General features: G+C 44.3%; 1 long non-coding RNA gene across 2 annotated transcripts in view; it reads left to right on the top strand.

The window, feature by feature from the left end:
• The window catches only part of LOC144225219 (uncharacterized), a 47,056-nt gene extending 32,041 nt beyond the window's left edge, over positions 1-15,015 (top strand). For both annotated transcript variants that reach the window (XR_013333240.1, XR_013333239.1), the window contains 5 exons: positions 6,472-6,563; positions 7,152-7,293; positions 8,929-9,088; positions 9,407-9,486; positions 14,875-15,015. This is a non-coding gene — a long non-coding RNA (uncharacterized LOC144225219). The remainder of the gene's footprint in view (positions 1-6,471; positions 6,564-7,151; positions 7,294-8,928; positions 9,089-9,406; positions 9,487-14,874) is intronic.
• The last annotated feature ends 5,749 nt before the right edge of the window (positions 15,016-20,764 follow it).

Here is a 20,764-nt window from a genome sequence, read left to right as displayed (position 1 = left end):
TATGTACTTTTTTCAAGGCATTTACTACTCACACAATTATGGAGGCTGAGGAGTCGCTGTCTGCAAGCTGGAGACTCAGGAAAGCTGGTAGTATAGTTCCAATTTGAGTCTGAAGGCCTGAGAGCCAGGTACACTGATGGTCTAAGTCCCCACCCAAGGCAGAAGACCAATGTCCCAGCTCAGTGGTCAGAGAGTGAACTTTTCCTTCTCCTTTTCATTCTATTGAGGCACTCAATGGATAGGATAATGCCCATCCACATTGGAGAGGACAATCTGCTTTACTCGGTCTAATCTGAAATGTTAATCTCATCCAGAAACACCTTCACAGACACCCCCAGAAATAATATTTAACCAAATATCTGGGTACCCCATGAGCCAATCAAGTTGACACATAAGATTAAGCATCACAGTCTCCCAGTTATACATAGCAACATATCACAATTTTAATTAAGTAATTAATTATCTGTAGTGATGTGATTACAACTTTAAGGCCTATCTTCCTTTTTTAGACTATAAACTCCGCAAGGAACTTATTTTATTCACCACTTTATCCTCAGAGTATAGCACAGTGACAGAATAGAGCTGGCACTTAAGAATTTATTGAATTAATAGCTTTCCTGTAAAGTCCCACCAATTGCTAAGGAAGATATTACTGAAGAGATTAGGAAGAAGAGAGTTTCCAATTCTATTGCAATTTCTGAGGCGAAGCACTTCATCCTACATTACTTTATCTCTCAAAATGCTATCTCCCTTATTCCTAAGGCCCAGCAATTATTGAACAAATACTAAGTGATAGAAAGAAGAGAACTAATGGCATGGCATTGGGGGTGGGGGGGAGGGATCCTCAAGGAGCAGGCCTGGGTCTTGGGCTGGTTTGTGGGCAGAGTCTGTGCAGGTACTTAACTTCCCCTTGCTTTACCTCCAAGCTCGGCCTTTGCCACAGCACGGCTGACCTCTGGGCCAGAAGCAGATGCAGGAGCCTTTGCATCTCTGTGCTTATGGAGGGAGAAATGGTGGATGCATTAAGATGCATCTGCATTAAGAAATCTTAAAATTTCTCCCCAGCTCTGTAAAAAAGCAAGAAGTCAGTTAAGGGAGGGCAAACTCAAATGATCATGACAAGGCAGAAAGGCAGAATGAGTCCCTTGAAAAGCTGGAGCTGATAGGAATCATAGAGTTTTATCTAGTTCAGATCTGTGTTTTATAGGTGAGGCACCTGAGGGCCATGTAAGCTCACTGGTTCATCCAAGATTAGTGACCAAGCCAGGACTCAGATTCACCTCTTTAACCCTCTAACTCAGGACTCTTTTTACCCCATCATTTCCCCTGTCCAATCTAATGACTTGTGCACACACATGAATGCAGATAGGCATAAGCAATGTACTCACTAAACCCACACAACCCGGGTGCTGGATGGAGTTTCCTTGTCTCTTGAAATGCAGATAATACTGGCTTGAGACCCTTATTCCATGGGTAAAGACGATCCACCTACTCTCTCGGTCTTTCCGGAGATCCTTAGACACCTCCTCTTTCGCTGGTCACCTCCAGCTCTGACTTCCTCCTGCTTCTGGATCCCCTGGGTAACCTGTGGATGCCTTACATTTTCCTCACTAAATTATGCCTTGCTGAGCATGACTCCTTCGCCCTCCCCAAGTGGCACCATACCAAGCTGATGGAGCCTCGTGTGTAGCAGACTCACGCGAAGGGTCAGGGGTGTGGAGGGAGTTTGCAGCATCACAAACAACTTCACGGCACAATGGACACTCCATTCTCAAACATTCTTGGGCATTCCTACTGGCTGCTCTTCTCAGCAAGGGGCAACTTCCAGCCATATTACACAGACCCCTCTTCCTCCTTTCCTCTCTCATCCTACCCCAAATCCTGTTACATTTTTGTGCAAAACGTATTTTAACGATGTCATTGATTTTCTCCTTTGCCATTGACCAACCTCTTGGGGCCCATCTTCTGCACTTCCTATTTTTCTACTTATTACTTTAGTTTACTGTTCCAAGACACTTTTTAGAGAAGGATGAGGCTCAAAGAAGGGTCAGGAAGGGGAGAATGTAAATGGCCATTGTAGGTGGATGAGGAGTGTGCTGTGGAGGGGTGGGAAAGGCTCTGAACAGCACAGAGCTGAGGCAAGATCAAGGCCCAGATTCAGGACGGCCTCTGGCGGTGGCCCGTAGGAGAGGCTTGTGGGCGGTGCAGGCGTCGAGGTCCCTCAGACGGGCCAGGTGTCAGATGGAGATTGGGTGGAGATGAGAGGAGCCACTGAACCACAGCCTCAAAACTTCTGCCACTTCTGCTGTTGCTGCAGCCCCCAGGGTCTGGCTGTCAGTCACCATTAAAATAGGGCCTTGGAGGTACTTCAAGGAAGCCTGGGGATCAGAGACCAAGGCGGAGTCCAGGAAAGGATTTTATTAGTCCATTCTCATCCACTAGAGTGAACAGGGCCAGGGGCAGCTACAGTATTTGTGAATTAGGGCGTGGGATCTAGGAGAGCTGGCGGTGGAGGTTTTTGGAGGAGCGTAGCCTTCAGGGACTTTACTGCCTTCTTCTAAAACATGGGTCTCGCCCAAATGGATGTACTCTCATTTGCTTCCAGAAGCTCCTCCTTGCTCTTTTTCTAACTGCCCCAGGCCTGGCAAGGGACACTGCTCCGATGATCTTAGAGCCTGGGCTTCTTTCATGTTAATAACTATAACAACAGCTAATATTTACGAATGCTTTACCTGAATGTACTCATAACAAACTTAGGGAAGTAGGCACTCTCTCTATTTTAAAAAGTGAGCAAATCAAGACAGAGAAGTTGAGGAGTTTTTCCAAGGCCACATAGTCAGCAGATTTGGGGCCTGGGAATCAAAACCAGACTGTTTAGCGTCCGTCCCAGTGTTTAACCACCACACCAGCTGCCTTTTAGTAGACATTTGAAGCATCAGCTGGGTAAAGGGCAACTCCAAATATATGGCCAATCAGAAAGTATGACATATTCCTCAATCAGAAAAATGACAAAAGAAATGGTTTGACCATTTTGAATATGTAAACATGTATCCCAAGAAGTTAATTATTCCTGTAAAAATTATGTACGTTGTGCCAGTCACTGTTCTGCACTCCAAGGGGTGGAAATCGACTCTGGCTGCCCTAAAGGATGTTGGGTAACTGGTTGAACTGAAGGGCAGGGTGGAAAACCAGGACTGAGAACGGAGCCTCTGCCTGGCCCGCTTGGCTGTGAGGACGCTGCTGACCTGCCTCGCATTGCTGACAGCACTGAAGTTAAATGTTAAGACATACATTCAGAGACGTGCCCGCTCATAAGCACATAGCTCCAAGAACTGACAGTCAGCACACTCATGTATGCACCCGGCACCCAGCAATATGCAGAACATTACCAGCATCCCATATGAAAAAGTTCAGTGTCAACAAATATTTAAAACAATTTCCTAGAGCGGGTGCTCATTTGTATTCCTACTAGCGATGTAGGAGATTACTAGCTCTTCCACATGCTTCACAACCTCTTCCTGTTGTCTTCTTCATACTAGGCTTTTGGGGTGGATTTGTAAAGGGATCTCACTATGGTTTCCATTTGAATTTCTCTGATAATTGGTGAGGCTGGACACCTTTCCACATCATATTGACGGTTTGATCTTCCATTTTGTCTTTGTTTTTTCAGTTTTGTTTTCTATTGAGTTGCCTGCCCGTTTCTTATTGATTTGTAGAAGTTCTTTATGTATTCTGGATATAAGTCCTTTATTGATGCCTATTGCAAATACCTTCTCCCACTCTGTGGCTTGTGTTTTCACTCTCTTATGATATCTTTGGACAAAAGTTCTCTATTTTAATGTAGTCCAATTTATTGATTGTCTTCCCTTTATCATTAGAGCTTTTTGTATCCTTTGCCTACTCCAAGGTCAGGAAAATATTCACCTACATTTCCTTCTAAAGGCTGTATGGCTTAACCAGGGTATCGCTTTTTAAAAACGACCTTTAAGTGTTTCAATTATGATGATGGACAGTTGCAACTCTCCTGAGAATAGTTGCTAAATCTGTGTTAAAATGTTTAGTCCTCTCTTTTAAACAGGCCATGTCAGGTTTATGTCAGATCATGTCTGAAAGCACCAAATATAAGCAATGGTTGGGATCACCGTAAGGCTAATGGGTCTCCCCAAATGAGTTTTATTGTTCAAAATAAAGTAATTAAGAGTTCCATCAGTAAAGAAGAAACTCTCACTTTATATAAAAATGGTATATTTCAGCCCTGTTTTGATTGAAAAAGATAGGAATTCAACTGCAAGTAGCTTAGAGAAACAAAAAAAAAAAAAAGAAGAAGAAGAAGAAGAAAGAAAGATGAGAAGGTCATAGAGGGAATTTGGCTCTAAATCCTAATAACCAGGAAGAACAAGATGGGTCTTGACTTCAGGCACAGCTTGATCCAGGCATTAGAACAATATATTAGGGCTGTACTTGTACATCTCTCTATCTACCTATACCTCCTTCTCTCTATATTTTGGCTTCATACTCAAGAGGAAGAAAAGATAGTCACTAATAGCTCTATGTCTATATTCTTATAATTTATAATCCAAGAAGAGAGACATTTATACATTACATCTCTGAGAAGGCATTATTAAATTTACTTGTGTCATGTGTCCACTCCTGAACATATTACTGTGATCAGGGAGCTGGAATAGTCTAAGTGGTCAGGCTGGGTCACATGTTTACCCGTAGGACAGGGGAGGAGGGTCGGCCACTGTGAATGACAGTGCGCTTTGCGTGTCGGATGGGTGGGCAGTTCCTCAGTGGGAAAGTGAGGCGGTCTTTTCAGACATCCACTAACATACATTTCTGTTAAACGAAAGTGGCAAGAGAAGGAAGAATCTCTTGGTGCCAAGGGGTTTCCCCAGCCTTTCTGCTTTTTATAAAATTCTGTATGACAGGAGCTGTGCTAGGTGCTGGGGATAGACACAAAAAAGCCATTTTCTGTGCCTTAAGGCCCACACAATCTTTTAGCTGAATAGAAACATCAAAAGACAAATGCAAGACAGTGTGGTGTTTGCGAGATGGAGGCCTGCACACGTTGCAGCAGGTGAATCTAATGGTGCCTACGGAGGGCCAGATAGGGAGCAAATTGAGCTAACTCTTAAAGACGGGAAGTTTTCTGGAAGATGAATAGAGGAAGCACGAGGGTGACTTCCAGGAACAGAGAGCCGCTGAGCAAAGGCAGAGAGGCATAGTGACTGGAGGGTGTGTTCAAATGGAAATCCAGCAGGGTGGTGGCCAGAGATTCTCTACTGGTGGCCCCACCCTGGCCAGGCGGGAGTGGGCACAGGTATTAAAGGGGGCAGGGGGAGATATTATCTCTGATAGGCAACCTCATAACTGGTGGCGGCTTTGGACCCTAGCAGTGCTTGCGTTTCGGCCATACCAGAATGGAGTCTTGTCCAGTCTATTAAGGGCTTTGGCGAAGGTTGTGTGAAGAGGCTCAACCTTCCCACAGCTTCTTATCAAAGCAAAATGTGCACTGCTGAGCTGTTGCTACTTTGAGGCATGTTTACATTTGAGCTCAAGTTGGTGCTGCCCTTCCACTGAGGTTCTTTTCCTTTCCTTCTCTCCTCTGCACCTGTGTGTGCGTGTGCGTGTGTGTGTCTATGCGCGCGTGCACGGGTGTGCCTGCATGCTCTGTTCTCTCTCTCACTTTGAAAGACTGCCTGCCCTGTGTCATGTTGACAAGGAGAAGACATGCTGGGAAAATGTCACAGCTGAATGGTCCCAAGGGAGGCAGCTTTGTCAAATGCCAAACATGTGGGAAAGATACGGCCTGCTGGGGCCTGGGGAGGGGGTGGCGAAGCGAGAGTAGGCAAGGAGCTGGCAGCGTTGGTGTCCCTGGGACAGTCTTAGCATTTGTTTCAGGGCAAGCTGAGGGTAGCAGTCTGTCACTAGGGAAGGGTGAGGTGAAACTCTGTGTAAAATTTGGGGCCCAGCCCTGCCAGCCTGGGCTCTGGGGATGAGGAGGGAGACTGACAGATGAGTTTGGGCGCAGAGGATCCACAGCCCCTTCTGGGGTTTGGAGAGAGAAGCTTCTCAACCAAGGACACATTTGAATCCTCCAGAGGGGTTTTGAGCAGACTCGGTAGAAAACACAGAAGTCGGCGGGAAGGTAAGCTTTAGACAAGATTTTCAGGACCCCTACTCTGATTTCAATATGAATGGCTAGAGAGCTTGTCCTAGGACCTGGAAATTTTCCATGCACAAATGAACACAACTCTGAGTACCTCTGTGAAATCACAGTATCTGTGGGTTTTGGCCAAGACTTGACGGTTTTGGACATTTGCTGAGCCATACTGACACCAAACCCATGAACTCAGCGTGCCATAGGTTGGATTCTGTAAGAAGCAGTGCTCATGCTTTGGGAAAATAGAAAGGCTCTTTCTCTTTATTCCATGCAGTAAAGAGTTGTCTCTCATTTCTTTCTCCCAGGAACCCATCAAATACTGTTTCTTCAACAAAAGCCACATCTGTCCATATCCCTGCATTCTAACTGTAGAAGGGAACAGGCGAGGAGAACTCAGGTACCAGTTAGAAAACTGTACTATCATGCCCTGAAACACTGATTTAGGCAGCAATGACTTCTTTCTATTCACAGGTATTCCCCAATTTCATGAAGTGCTTGATCTTGGGAATAGGACAATGGATGTTTTCTATTCACTCATTCATTTAATGAACATATTATAAGAACTTATTATCTCCCATGATAGGGGCTTTGGGGGAAATCAGAAAGCAGTAATACATGATCTCTGTCTTCAGGAATCTCATCGAACCATAGGAGAAAGAGGGGGTGGAGACAAATAAGGATAATTCAATGTAAGAAGCAATTGGCCTCAAAATAAAAGTTTAAATAAAGGGCTATGCAGTCACTTCTTATTGGTTACAAGAAACCTACGGCTACCCTAAGCGAAAAGAGATTTATTAGGATCCTGAGATAATTCACAAATGAGGCTTCAGAAGGTCAGAAATGAGAACAACTCCTGGGAGCCCCAGATATGGACTCAGTTTTTCGGAAGCTGCCCTAAATTCCAACCACATTTCCTCTTGTTACTTCTTTTTTGTTCTGCTCAGATGAGCTTGTGACAGTCTCTTACGCGGCCTCTTCCTTACAGTGTCTTATCAGAGGGTGCCAGAAGTAGCCAGACACCCTAGCATCCAAGCCTGGAAGGAGGTCGCTGCCGCTGCCACCCATCTGTCATCAGCCCAGACCAGCCCACATCTTAGAGGCTCTCACCTTCATCATCCTATTTCCAGGTGAGGTGGGCGAGGTGCCGCACTTGGCTTAGCCTGGATCAATGTTTGCTTTTTAACCTTCGGGCTAAGAAGGTATCTTTTAGAAGAAGAAAAGGTGGAGGAGCTTATGCTCAGCGGAAAGGGCACCAAACTGTCACCTACAAGTGATATAGATACTCAGAGAGAGGAGAGATGATGTCTAGATGGTGGAATCAGAGAAAGCTTCGAAAAAGGGCTGGAATTGGAGCTGGATTTTTGATGGAGGTAAACTTTTAGTAAGTCTGCCTCAGTCATGCCTTGCTTCTATGAGAATGCCCTCCCCTCCGCCCCCCCCCCCCCCCCACCCCCCTCAGCAATACAGTTACACTCACACAGAGGCACCAAGCTATACCTGATGCCTTTCATCTGCATGGCCACAGCCAAGCAGATGGACTTGAATGGCTGCGTGTCAGTCCAGTGGGTAAGTTGACCCAATGAAGCTCTTCCCCTCTACATTGGGAATTGGCGTGTCCTACAAGATGCTAGTCAGTTGATCAATGGGTTTGGGACTAAGAAAATATGTAAAAGCCTGAGGTGCCCGTGTTTGGTCAGTCTCTATGGGAAGGTAAGAAAACAGAATCTGAAAGCAACAGAACAGACTCATGAGAGGGAGTAGAGACGGAACATATTTGACTAGTGAGGAAACAGGAAGTATGGAGAAGAGTGTGGAAGGAGAGAATGAGTGACTGCTCCCTATGGCTTTCCACTTTATTCCAATGTCCTGTAGGGTCTAGTTGTACTGCTACTTTTGGTTTTCATGAGATATACTTCTATCTTTCCACTTAGTTCCTTTTGAGTCAATTTCTGTCTGTTGCCACCCATGAAGGATAGTGGGACATGGACCTGCTGAGATGGGCCAAGAGGCAAGGAAGAACATTACAGGCAACTTGAGCAAAGCCTGGAGGTGGGGGAGCAGGGGGACTTAATTAAGATCAGTAAGAATATTTCATTTTGTAAACAAAGGCTAGGAAGTGAGATGAGAAGTAGGTAAGGTCAGACCGTGAAGACTAAGGCATTTAGAAAGTCAGCTGAGATGTAGGATGGAGCCACTGAGTTTTGGGCCTGGAGAATGCACTAATCAGACCCAGGCTTTAGAAAATCACAGTGAAAAATCACAGTGAGTGGACACCATTTTTGTATCCAAAGAGGGTGTGAACCTCCTGCTTCCTCAGCGAGGGGAAGATACTCTGTCTGTGCCTTACTTCCCTATGATCTGATCTGGCCTGGGGTAGCTTATTTCATCCTGGATATGCACCCCTTTTCTCCTCTTTATGGCGGGGAGCACCCCAAACACAATCCTGACTCTTTTATTCTGTTTCCCAGACCAGTCATGTCAAAGCTGGAGTGGGGAATGGGAATAGAGATTTTTAAAACCTGAATGGTTCAACTTTTTGAAATACCTATTTTCCAAGCAAATTTCCTCTCATCTACAATAAGCAGATCGTATAAATCGATGCTCTCTGATGTATTTCAGTTTTGAGAACATTGTTTGGATGGCTCCGAAAAGACAGAGAAAAGTTGCCTGATGATAGAGGTTGTTTTATTTATTTATTTACTTATTTAGTTATTTAATTGTATTTTTTGTTAATGATTTTTTTTTTAATATCACTTGTACAGAAAAACATCTTCATGCCCTCACCCCAGCTCATCCAGCCATGGGCAGCAAGTAAGGTACCGACCTGCAGTCTCAGATTTATGAGTTCCTTGTTTGTCACTGCATGCATTCCCTTTTATGAGCCCTCCGTGACAGGAAGAGAAGCTAAGGAGCATTGGAACAGTGAGTACCAACTAATTTAGCAGCCCAGCCTACTCTCAGCGGTGATGGCTACTAACCAGGCTAGAAAGTAGAGATGATTTTAAATAAAATGATTGCCGAGGGGAAGTTGAAAGAGTCCCGTAAAGGCCTAGGAAGGTACGTCCTGGGGAAAGTCAGGGCCGAGGGGTGAATCTTTTGGTGTGAGGTGGGGGATTCTAGATAGGCTATGAAGGAATAAGCCAGAACTATAGTAATCACACCCAGCCCTATCACTACTTGCTGGTGACAGCAGTTCTGGCCAATTAGCCAGGGCTTCTCCCCATTTCCTGTGTTTTCCAGCACCGCTAATGGCTGTGAGGTCAAGAGAGTATCCTTGCTTCAACATCCGCCTCATCACTGCCTGGCACTACTTACTAACGGTCGGTTCTGCAGGTGACAGTTCTTGGCAGCATAGGTTTGGGTGCCAGTGGGGAACAACCCTAAGAGGGAAATGCAGAGAAGTTTAAACAGTAGAAAGGCTGACAAGAAACACGGTTAATGGAGACCAGGTGGTCCACTGAGTTTTGCCCAAGTTGTGTGGAAACAGAGCTTGGCTGTGGCACAAAGGAGGGTCAGTGCCCCACTCTGGGCGCCAGTCCCATGGCCTTTAAAATATGGAGCTTGGGAGGTGCCCGGGTGGCTCAGTCGGTTGAGTGTCTGACTTCGGCTCAGGTCATGATCTTGTGGTGCCTGAATAAGAACTCCATCTTGGGCTTGCTGCTGTCAGCGCAGAGCCTGCTTTGGAGCCTCTCTCTCTCTCTCTCTCTCTCTGCCCCTCCCCCACTTATGCTCTCTCAAAAATAAATAAAACATGAAAAAATTTGTAAAAATAGTAAATGAAATGTGGAGCCTGGAACAGAAGGCCTTAAGGGCTCGCTTGTTCTAATGTTTATGCGGTGTTGACCCTGTGGACAGCAGATAGCACTTGGGTCCACCCTCTGTCACTTGGAGAGGAGGTGGGAGGGACATCATCGCTTTGGATGAGGCCTGTCCATCGTCTGAAGAGAAAAGCGGGCACGATAAAACCTAATTGGCTCCCTGGGGGATTTGGGTGGTATTCCCGTAAACTGATAGAAAACAAAATCTTCCTTTGCCTAACTTCCAAAGATAGGCCAACAGCCAGCACTCTTCCCTGCTATTTGAGTGGACAAGGCTTGAGCTCTCTGTATAACCAAAGTGTGTAGAATGGGAAGAGTGCTCCATCTTCATTTACTCAGTGTTTGAAAATCATTGTTTCAAGTGTTGTTGGTTTTTTTTTAACCAGTGGTTTCCACATCTCTTTGGTTGATGTGATTTAAATGAATAACACTTCAATTAGTCCAATCATCTCACCAACGCAGAAATCTTTTCTATAATTTATTCCTCCCTTCCTCTCTTCTCCCCTCCAAGAGACAATTTGGATGCATGTGCTGAGAACAGAGCGGTAAGAACAGATAACCCTTCAAGTGGTTCCTGGGGCAGCTGAGGGGCTCAGTCAGTTAAGTGTCTCATGTTGGTTCAGGTCATGATCTCACAGTCAGTGAGTTTGAGCCCCATGTCGGGCTCTGTGCTGACAGCTCAGAGCCTGGAGCCTCCTTCGTGTTCTGTGTCTCCCTCTCTCTCTGTCCCTCCTTTGCTCATGCACTCTCTCTTTCTCTCAAAAATAAATAAACATTAAAAACATTAAAAGCAAAATTCAAGTGGCTCCTATGTCCAGTGGGGGCAATAGCCCCATAGACATAGCACAGTAAACGGACACATGATATCTGAGCACTGTGTCTGGCACATGGTAGAGTTTACTCGGTGCATTTTTGTCCATAAAGAAAAATAAAGGAAAGACCACACCCTCCATAGTTTTGCTCTCTGCTTTTGAGGTAAGACTTTTGTCAGGAAAAGTCTCCCCTGGTTGAACTGATTTCTGTGTCTGTGTTTTCACCAGCCGGCCCTTGTTTTGCCTTCTGCCCCGCCACCCCCCTCAAAATACCCTTCATCCCTTACGAACTATCTCAATGATCCAATGATCGCCTTTATCTGCCTCTCCCATCCCACAGTTCTGCTCCGTTGGCCAGGGAAGAGACATAATCCCTGCAAGGTGCTCCACAGGGTAAAATCTTGGGTGTGCTCGGCTGCCTTTGTGAATCTCCTTTACTTGGGTTTAATTTTGTAGAGGTAAAAGTTCAAAGAAAACCCCGCTAAAATGTCCCCTTACTGTACTGCTGCCAGGGCACACCTGTAGTCTTGCAGCTCACCTACAATGTGTCTGAGGCGGTCCTTAACTCCCCAGTGCACCGGAAATGCTAAGCGCCGCCCCCTCCCCCACCACCCCAAGAAGCTGAGGCTCACTCTTTGCTGTGCTGGGCCTTTAAGGATTCCATCGTAATTTGAAAGTAGGAAACATGAGCACAGCCATGAAACTGTAAGACTACTTATCCCAAAGTGAAAGGGAAGTGGACACAACGTTCAGTGTGTAGCAGCTAAAGGATAGTGAAGAGGATGCTCAGCTGTGATTCCAAATTTGACTCGAGCATCTTTCTCACATGACTCTTCCATGAGATACAGACCTTTCTTTTCCAAGTCAGTCCCCTCCATGGCTGTATTACCTTAGTGGACTTGAGGTTCCTTATCCTCCTTCTGAGCCCAAGCTTGGAGCTCACTTTTGATCATCTAAATTTCAGTTTTAGCTCCCAGCAGCCCTTGTTAGTTTACTAGGTCACAAAGTTTCTTTAAAACTAAATCAAACCATTTTTAAATTTATGAGGCTGAAGTTTCTTGGCTGTAGGTGGACAATGATGGCAGTAAAAGGGAATCAGATTTTAAAACTTGCTTTGAGGTGTTGAACAATTGTGTTTGTGGTGACTTTACAATCCTGTGGGCATTTATTTTGAAGTTATCATTTGATGCTATAGTTTGGCCACTTATATTTTCTGTCCATTTCTCCTCTAAGTTTTGTGTCTTAGCTCAGCACAGGAGTGTCACTTGTTGAAACAGGGCAATGTTGCTCTCTGTATTGGTTTTCCGATCTCTGTTCCATTATAAGATTTTAACAGATAAAGCCAGAGCATGCTGCACCTATATACTGAAGAGGCAGCACCTGCTCAGAGTGGCCTACGAGTCAGAGAAGCCCCTCTCCCTCTTCCTAGCTCTAGACACGCTGAGAAAGTGTTTTCCTGTTTTCAATATCGTTCCATACTCCCAGGGTATCAGCCCTAATTAGTAGGACTGTAGGAGTCAGAATAGCGTATGTCTCTTACCAGCACATAAACCTTTCAGAGTTTTGGGTTTTGGTCAGTTGATCAGGTGGAAACTCATCAAGGTGGCAGAGAGGAAGGGAAACCCACATCAATGGGTAGAGAGACAGAGAGAGGGGAAGCGAGAGTGAAATTGAGCACTATTTTAACTGTTTGCCATGTGGCCTGGAAAAAAGCCTATGTGAGTGATTTGTCTCTGGAAGACTTCAGTTTTCCATTTTTGTCTCTCCTCCCTTATCAAAGATCTCTTATTGGCATGAGAAAAAAAAAACTTAATCCATATGCTGATGACTTCCTAATTAATGTCTCCATCCAGACATCACCTTGCTTTTATGACATCCCATCGGATGACTAATGAATACTTCAGATTTAACACGGTCAACCCAAGGTGCTCAGATCTTGCTCCTTTTACAATCTTCCCCCTCTGAGTAAATGCTAGCTCCAGTCTTCTGGCTGCTGAGGACTAAAACCTTGGAGTCACCCCCCACCCCCCAAAGCTGTCCCTCACGTTCCATATTGTTTACAACTGCAGTCTCATTGGCTCTACATTCACACCACATCCCAAACCTGATCGCTTCCCACCACCTCTGTTGCTGCTATGCTCATTCAAACCACTGTAACTTCCTCCTTGGGTTATTGTAAGAGTTCCCAGCCAACTCCCCGCTTCTACTCGACTCCCTAACACCCTGCTCATAGCACAGGAAATGGGGTGATCCTTTCAAAGTTAAGTCAGCCTATGCCACTCCTCCACTTCGGATCTGCATACGGGACCTAAAAGGCCCTACACAATCTGTCCTTTTATCTCCTACTACTTTGCCCCATGCTTACTCCTCCTGGCTACTCTGCCTTCCGTGCTTTTTATGAAGGTGAAGGACATACTCCTGCCTCAAGTACTTTCCATGGGCTTTTCTTTCCCTTTTCAGTGCCTCTCCTGGGGAAGCCTGAGTCGCTTATTTCTTTGTCTCCTTCAGATTTTACTCCCATCTTACCTTCTCATGGAGACCAGTTCTGATCATCCTCCATAAAATTGTGGCCCCACTGAATACTTTCTGCTCTGGTTCCTAATTTTGTTTTTTTTTTAATCTTAGGACTCATCACCATCGTGCCACTGTCTGGCGCCCTGTAACAGGTGGCTAGTGCTGAGTAACAAGCCCTCCCATGCCCCAAGGACAGCAGTCATTTATTTTTCCGGCTAGCACATCTGTGCATTGGCTGAGGTTTAGGGGATCTAGGCTGTTTTGGTTTCGTAGTCTGGTCTGGCCTCCTCCTTGCAGGTAGGGCTCAGGTAGGCTCCATGTGAGATTACCCAGGGGCCCATGCTGAGGGGGCAGCAGCTGCCCCAGGAAAGTTCTTCTTGTGATGATGGTAGAGGTAGAAGACAACAAGCCCAATCTGCAGACAGGTTTTGGAGACATTTTTAGCCCCTTTTGGTAATGAGAGCATATTGATGGTCTGTGTGTGTGTGCGTGCGTGTGTGTGTGTGTGTGTGTGTGATTTATTCATTATCTCTTTTTTGTCTTGAGATGAAATGTTCATATTAGTCAGACATGGCTCATTCTGTCACTGCATTTGCTCAGACATTACCTGTTCAGAGTGACTTTCTCCTGACAATCATTTCAAAGATAGCACTGCTTATCCTACTTCCTTGCTCTGCTCTATTTAAAAATAGCATTTATCTCTATACAACTTTATAGCAAACATATGTTTGTTTGTTTCTTTTGTCTCTCCTACAAGAATATAAGCTTCATGAGGGCAGAGATCATCTTGTGCACCAATGAATTCTCACCTAGAGCAGTGCTACGAGCCTAACAGGCTTTCAATAAACATTGCTGAATGGATTATGAGAAACTGATATAAAAGTAGTCTAAGACTGTGTTGGACGAGAGGGCTTTGTCCCTGAATTGTGTGGTGTTACCCTGCAACATCCGTTTCTTCGGGGAAAAGCTCTTTTTGGACACAACATCAATATTTTTGGCATTTGTGTCTTCTTATTTGCTCACAAAACACTGTCTGCATCCCTGGGAGAGCACCTCTAAATTGTTCTTGATACTGCATGTGATGCTTTGATTATTTCTGAAGCCATTCCCTGAGCCTGTAATATATCTGTACCTCTTGTCTGCAGATACTTTGAAAATGGTAGAGCCGAGCTAAAAATACTCAGAAGTAGCTAAGCAGGCAGCATTGCCTCAACCCTGCACGCTGACTGCTTCTGTGTCTTATCCTTGCATCTGGTATCAAAACACAAATCTTTAACATGGGAAGATATTCGAGTCCTAAAGCAGTATCTTTGAGCTATTATTGTCACAGTTAATGCACAAGGCAGCTTTTGAAAACCCCCAAATAATGTTCTCTAACCTGTCTGTCTAGGTACCCACCTTGCTCCTACAATGAGAATGTTGTAATCAGATTCATCCCAAAGACCCTAACATTTATATAATTTAGAACTACAATAACTTAAGAAACCCACATATTTATATAGCATTCGTCCTTTTAGGGAGCACTTTCAAATTTCACATTTTATTTCCTTTTACGTCAAAATAGGTCCATTTGACATAGGACCAATGAGGCCCCAAAGAGTTCACCGACATCCTGAAGGTCACTTGGCTAACTGGCGACCAAGTCAAAATCTCCATCCTTCTGCGTTGTACAGACTATGAAAACTGAAATATTAAAGTAACCTCATCTGACACCCAGTACTGACTTCCTTTTTTTAGATTTGAAAATATATCAGTAAGGTTAAAAAATAAACTTGAGAGGAATATAAGTGTGCCTTGGCAAAGCTGTCGGGCTGGATAATCAATTATGTGTTTTCCCTATGACCCCGTCACCATATTTATGAGGATAAAACCAGGAAGGTTTTAATGGAGTACGGTGGGTACAAAAGGGCAGCATGAAATGTCAAGGGAATGTATCTAAGGGGAGGTGGGGGGTTGTTTTGTTTTTCTAACCCTATCTTTCTCAAGCCCTCTCACATGGGGGCTTCATCCTGGCCAGTACTTGAGCCTGCTATGAGCTATGGGCAACAAGAACGCCATCAAGTCCGTATCATCTTTTGGCCACAGCAGGGATCAGTTCCTATAACTGGGTTTCTGTTTGAAGTCCTGGCCTGAATATCAGACCATTTATTTGGTGCCCCAATGCCCCATCCAGCTTCTACAGTTCATATCCTGAGGGGGTCGATCGGGTTTTGTTTTCTGTGGATTCAGGCTCTGAATATGGGACTATGAATGGATTGATTGCTGGTAATGCTGCTACACCGCCCACCCGACTTTGGGCATGATGGGTGGTGTTCAGTGCTAACACCTCAATGCCTGACATCCTACCTGGAATGTGGTAGGTAGTCAATGAGTAAATGCCTGAAAAAACAAACGCACTCTCTGGATTCCTATCCCCACTTATTGGAGAGATAGGGCATCTGTCTGAGAAAGACCTGAATTACGTCATCCCCTTTGGACTTTGAGTCTTGGGCTCTCCATCTGCATTCATGGTACCGGTTTCCAACTAATTTATCATTGCCGCTTCCAGACTCATGGACAAGCACGTGCCTCACATGGGTCTGTGATTCACTCACTCTTTTTATCCAAGATGGCTGCCGCAACCCCTACCACTACTGCTTGATAGTGAGTGGAAAGAGCGCTCCTTTCTGAAACCAGCAAGTGTGCCCTTACTAAATGAATTCTAAAAGTGTTTTCTGAGGAGAAGGAAGGAGAAATCTCTGGCTCATGCTCAGGAGTTTGAAAGCAGAATTAGATTTGGCAGTAGGAAAAATTCAATTCCATTTAACAGAGATTTATTTATTTTTAAAGTACTTTTATATGCCTGGAACCACAAAGTTGAATAAAAAGGAGTCAGTCATGGACTCTGCTCTCTAGGGATTAACAATCTAGTGACTGAGGAAGACCCACTAGTAATGGAAGTAGGTGCAATAATTCTAGCATCAGGCAGACTTCGTGAGTGCTATAGCAGGGCAAGAGTAGAACGCTTGTGGGGCTCAGTGTTTATCATCTATTTTTGGAAGACTGAGGAAGGGAGAAGTCTTAAAGTACGATAACTTCTCCTTGGTGTCTTCTCATTTCTTTTATGGGAACTTCTCTTTAAATTAAGTTGCATTAAATTGAAATTTTGATTGGTTAATGCATTCTAATCTTCAAAGACCAAAAATAATTTCAGTAGGTATACATTAAGAAGTCTTATTCTCACCATGTTCAGGAGTTTTGCTCTCACCGTGTCCCAGTCAGACCATTCCTTCTGCTCCTGTATCCCACAGGTAGGTTTTTGCATTGGTTTCTTACATATTCTTCTGGGCTATTTTATGTAAATAAAGCAGAGAGTACTCATTTTTATTCCACCTTTTTTCTTCCACAAAATGAACACTATACACAGTGTCCATCTTGCTTTTTTTTCTCCTTCACAATATACCCCAGAGATGATTCTCTATCAATAAATAAAGAGCTTCTTTATTCTTGCTTTATAAATGCATAGAAAGCCTTGAAGTTCATTTAGCCATCTCCCTATAGATGGACACTTGGGGTGCTTCCAACTGTTTGTTAAAAATTTTGTTGCACAAACCATTTACGTACATTGTTTCATATATGTGCAGCTGTATCTACACGGCAAATACCCAGAAGTAGGACCGCTCAGAGATCCACTGTCTTTTCTTATTTTTTAAAATCAAGTTCGTCATTACTCCCAGTCTCAGAAATAATGTACTTGGCCATACCGACACTCAAAGACCAAAGCAATGGATCTCTTAGGGTTGAATTCTAGTTCTATGAGAAAATATTAAGTGAGATCCCAAGACCCTTTCTATATCTTAAGATATAGAGGAAGCCACTTATTTCTACATAGCTCACTTATATGACTGACTCTATTATCAGATCCTGATTTCCAGTTCCATAAATATTTGTTTTGGCCAGTTAGTGGTTTGCTTTGCCCTCATTCACCTGTTCAACCAAGAAATGTTTTTTGGACACTTTTTAGACCTCAAGGTCTGATAGATGTTGGAGTTAGAGTAGACTAGGGTCCCTTGTTCCCTAGCTCATAATTTAAACAGAAATGTAAACATCTAGTTACACATTTAGTACAGTAATGATTACTATACACACATATGTAGGTTGAACTTTGCCCCCAGCAACCCCACCTTCTCTGTGTATGTTCCTGGCAACCTATTGACACCCCCCACTGCCAGTTTCAATATGATCTTCATAATGCACAGAAATTGGGATCAGAAAACTTGGGTTTGGGTTTAAATTATATTACTAACACTTATTAGTACATTGGTAACATAATAAGCTTGCAGTTTTTCAGAATATCAAAATCTTTATCTGAGACGTGAGTATCGAATGGTATCAAAGCTTAAAAGTGCTGCGCAAATTATTGTTTACATTCTTTCTCTCCTGGGGAACAGAACTGTGAGTGAGAACAACCAAGGATGGTGGGAACAATTTCAGTGGTAATGATAATATTTGTTTCTGGACTGACAGAGCCTCTCAGATCTTTTCCCTTTCCCAAGTAGATGTGTCTGGGTCACATGCAGTCAGAGGCAGACTTTAAAGTTTCCTCCACCAGATGGGCTTGGTGTGTCACTTATGGTGGCACCAATACTGGCCTACCTGCCCTTGTCACTGTCAGCGTTGACTTTATCACCATTGAGCCACTGAACTGAGCATCTTGCTCTCACCAAGTGGGGAGAGCTTTTTGAGATCATGTTCCTGGAACTCCACTATTATGGTTGTACCCAAAGTATTCCTGCACACGGGCAGTACATCAGTGTCGGCACATGGTCGGAACCAGGTATCTGTACCTGGAGGTGGTGAGGAAAGAAGAAATTAGCAATCTGCAACCATCCCTAGGGGAGTAGGTAGTACTAACAGAGCCCAAAGGGCAGACCTGCCATGGGAGTGAGGATCACAGAACAGTCCTAGCCCTTGATGAGGCTGTGCCCCACCCCTGAAGCAGAAAGGGGGAGAAATTCCCTGTCTTCTTCCTTCCTCCTATTCTCTAGTCTCCTGTTAGTATTTTCCATTAACTCAGCCTGGTGAGAAGACCTTTGCCAAGGGAGCGTGGGGGATATCGTTTGCTGGAGAAAGGGCATGAATCTGAGAGCAAATAGGCAAACTACCAGCACAGAATCTCAACTCACTCTTAGAAAAGTGTTCCCACTAAGAGGGGAAGGTTGTCTCCAACTTTCTTCTCGTTCCTGAGGCTGAATATTTTTTTCTTGAGGCCTATCAGGTTTTAAATTCTTTGTTGCTCTTTTTTTCCAGCAGGCCCACTGCATCCTGTGCAAAGAGTGCTTCTGGCAATCTCTGCTTGGGACCATCGATACATGCTACTCTGCCTGTTCGCTTGGATGCCTACAAATGTCTACCTAGCCTTCTCTTCAGTGACCTGATTGGATTACAAGGTTGAAAAAGGAGAAAGAAAGCCAGAATCAACAGGTCACCTACAAGCCCAAGCGCGTTAACTCTTTGAATCATATAGAAGCCAGAAAATTCTGAGAAGGAGCAGGGCAATTGCTGAGGTTTCATGATGGTTATTACCCATCACTCCCCCGGTGGGTTACAGGGACAAGCTCTCTAAATAGCATTAGCTTTAGCCATGGTCTTCCAGTCTTGATTAGAATGATAGAATTTTAGAGCTAGAATTGTTAGAAATCAGCAATCTCAACATTTTCTTCTTCATTTTATAAACAGTAAAAATGGAGTCCAGCAAGGTTAAGTGACAAGGTCACAATCACTTAACAAGTTAGTGGTTTGAGCTGATTTCCAAACATTCCTTTTACATCTGCACGAGTCAGTTTTACCTAGGTTCCATATTGACTCGCCCTCTTAATGTTATGTAAAGGGTCTAAACAATTCCTCTCTTCCCACTTCAGAGTTTCTCGCGTTGAAGATCACTTCAGGGAGTCTCCTGGCTTTCTTTTGCAGAACACTTTCAGCAAATTTTTATTTTCCTCGGGTGCCTCCACCTCACTCTGTACAAATTATTCTGAGCCCGGGGAAGATCGAGAATGAGCTCAGGTTTGAACGGGTCTGTGCCTTCTGTTATTCCACGGAGGAGTTGTGTGGCTTTCCCTTCACCGGTGTTGTTTGTGGTTCAAGCATGCTAAGGCTCTTTCTGTGAGAAGAACTTCTGCGATTTTATTACCAGTAAAGTAAAATGGAAAACCAATACTATCATTTTCACTGTAGGTTTTATTTCCCTGGTGATACATGAAGAAATTCGTTCAGTGAAGAAGCCAGCTATAAGGGTGGAAATCTGCAGATGGCAAGTCCATTGGAGCCCAGAAGAGAGGGTGTGTGGTCAAGGGAAGGAGGAAAGTCTGACCCTTGGTGGGAGGGCTAATCTCACCAACTTCAGGCAGTGGCTTTCTGTAGTTTAGTTTTTTATCTGAATAGGGAAGGAGAAAAAGGCAAAGATGCCAAGAGAATAAAGAAGGAAAGAAAGAGGGAGAGGGGGCACAGCAGAGACAGAGAACAAAGGAAAGAAGAACATGGAAGAAAATGCTCCCATAGAAGTGAAGAGACCTTGGGAGAATAAGAATCAAAGAAGGAGGCTATGTATCACTCAATACATTTAATGTAAATATGATTTTTTTTGGTCTGCAGCACAAAGATTAAGTATCTATTATTTTTCTTACAAGTGTGAGATAATCAGACTCAGGCCCTGTTTCTTTGCAGAGAAATCAGAGTGATCAAAAGACTAGGTCAGTCCGATGTTTAGCTGCAGGGACTAATACACTAAGATTCTACATGGGGCCCAATGTGGGAGTGGGGATGGAGGGAGGGAAGACAAAGGGGAAACTACCTCAACCCCTGTGCCAGAGTCCAGCTCCAGCCAGTCCAGGGGTCCCTGAAGGATGGACGGTGTTGGCAAGAATGATGAGAGAGCCCCGAGATTCTTTCTGATCGCCAGGCAGGCATCTCCGTCCTGTCGGTTTTGGTGTCTTTGTTTATATGTCAAATGATAACGTGACATCAGAAAATGGAATTTTTTGCACGTATAGGAGGATTAGGAGGAGCTTAACGGAGGACCATGGGGGAGAAGAAGGGGGGAAACAGGCGGGGAGAGGGAGGCAGGCAAACCATGAGAGACTCTTGAATGCTGAGGACAAACTGAGGACTGATGGGTGTGTGGGGGAGGGGGGAGATGGGCATGGAGGAGGGCACTTGTGGGGATGAGCACTGGGCGTTATATGGAAACCAGCTTGACAATAAACTATTTTAAAATGGAAATTTTACAATGGATAATTCTCAGTGATAAGATGCTTTGGAAAGTGTACAGAAACAGGTTCTACAGAAGTATTCTTACAGAACTACTCCAATTATGGTGAAGGTGAGTAATTCTTACAACTTAAGAAAATAACAGGGTGTTCTTAGTGAAAAACAGGATAACATACATATTTGTTTTAAGTTAATAACGCTAAGAT

This window comes from Crocuta crocuta, unplaced genomic scaffold (genome assembly GCF_008692635.1).
Source record: "Crocuta crocuta isolate KB4526 unplaced genomic scaffold, BGI_CrCroc_1.0 scaffold262, whole genome shotgun sequence".
Taxonomy (NCBI): domain Eukaryota; kingdom Metazoa; phylum Chordata; class Mammalia; order Carnivora; family Hyaenidae; genus Crocuta; species Crocuta crocuta.
This window is presented reverse-complemented; position numbering and strand designations above follow the sequence as displayed.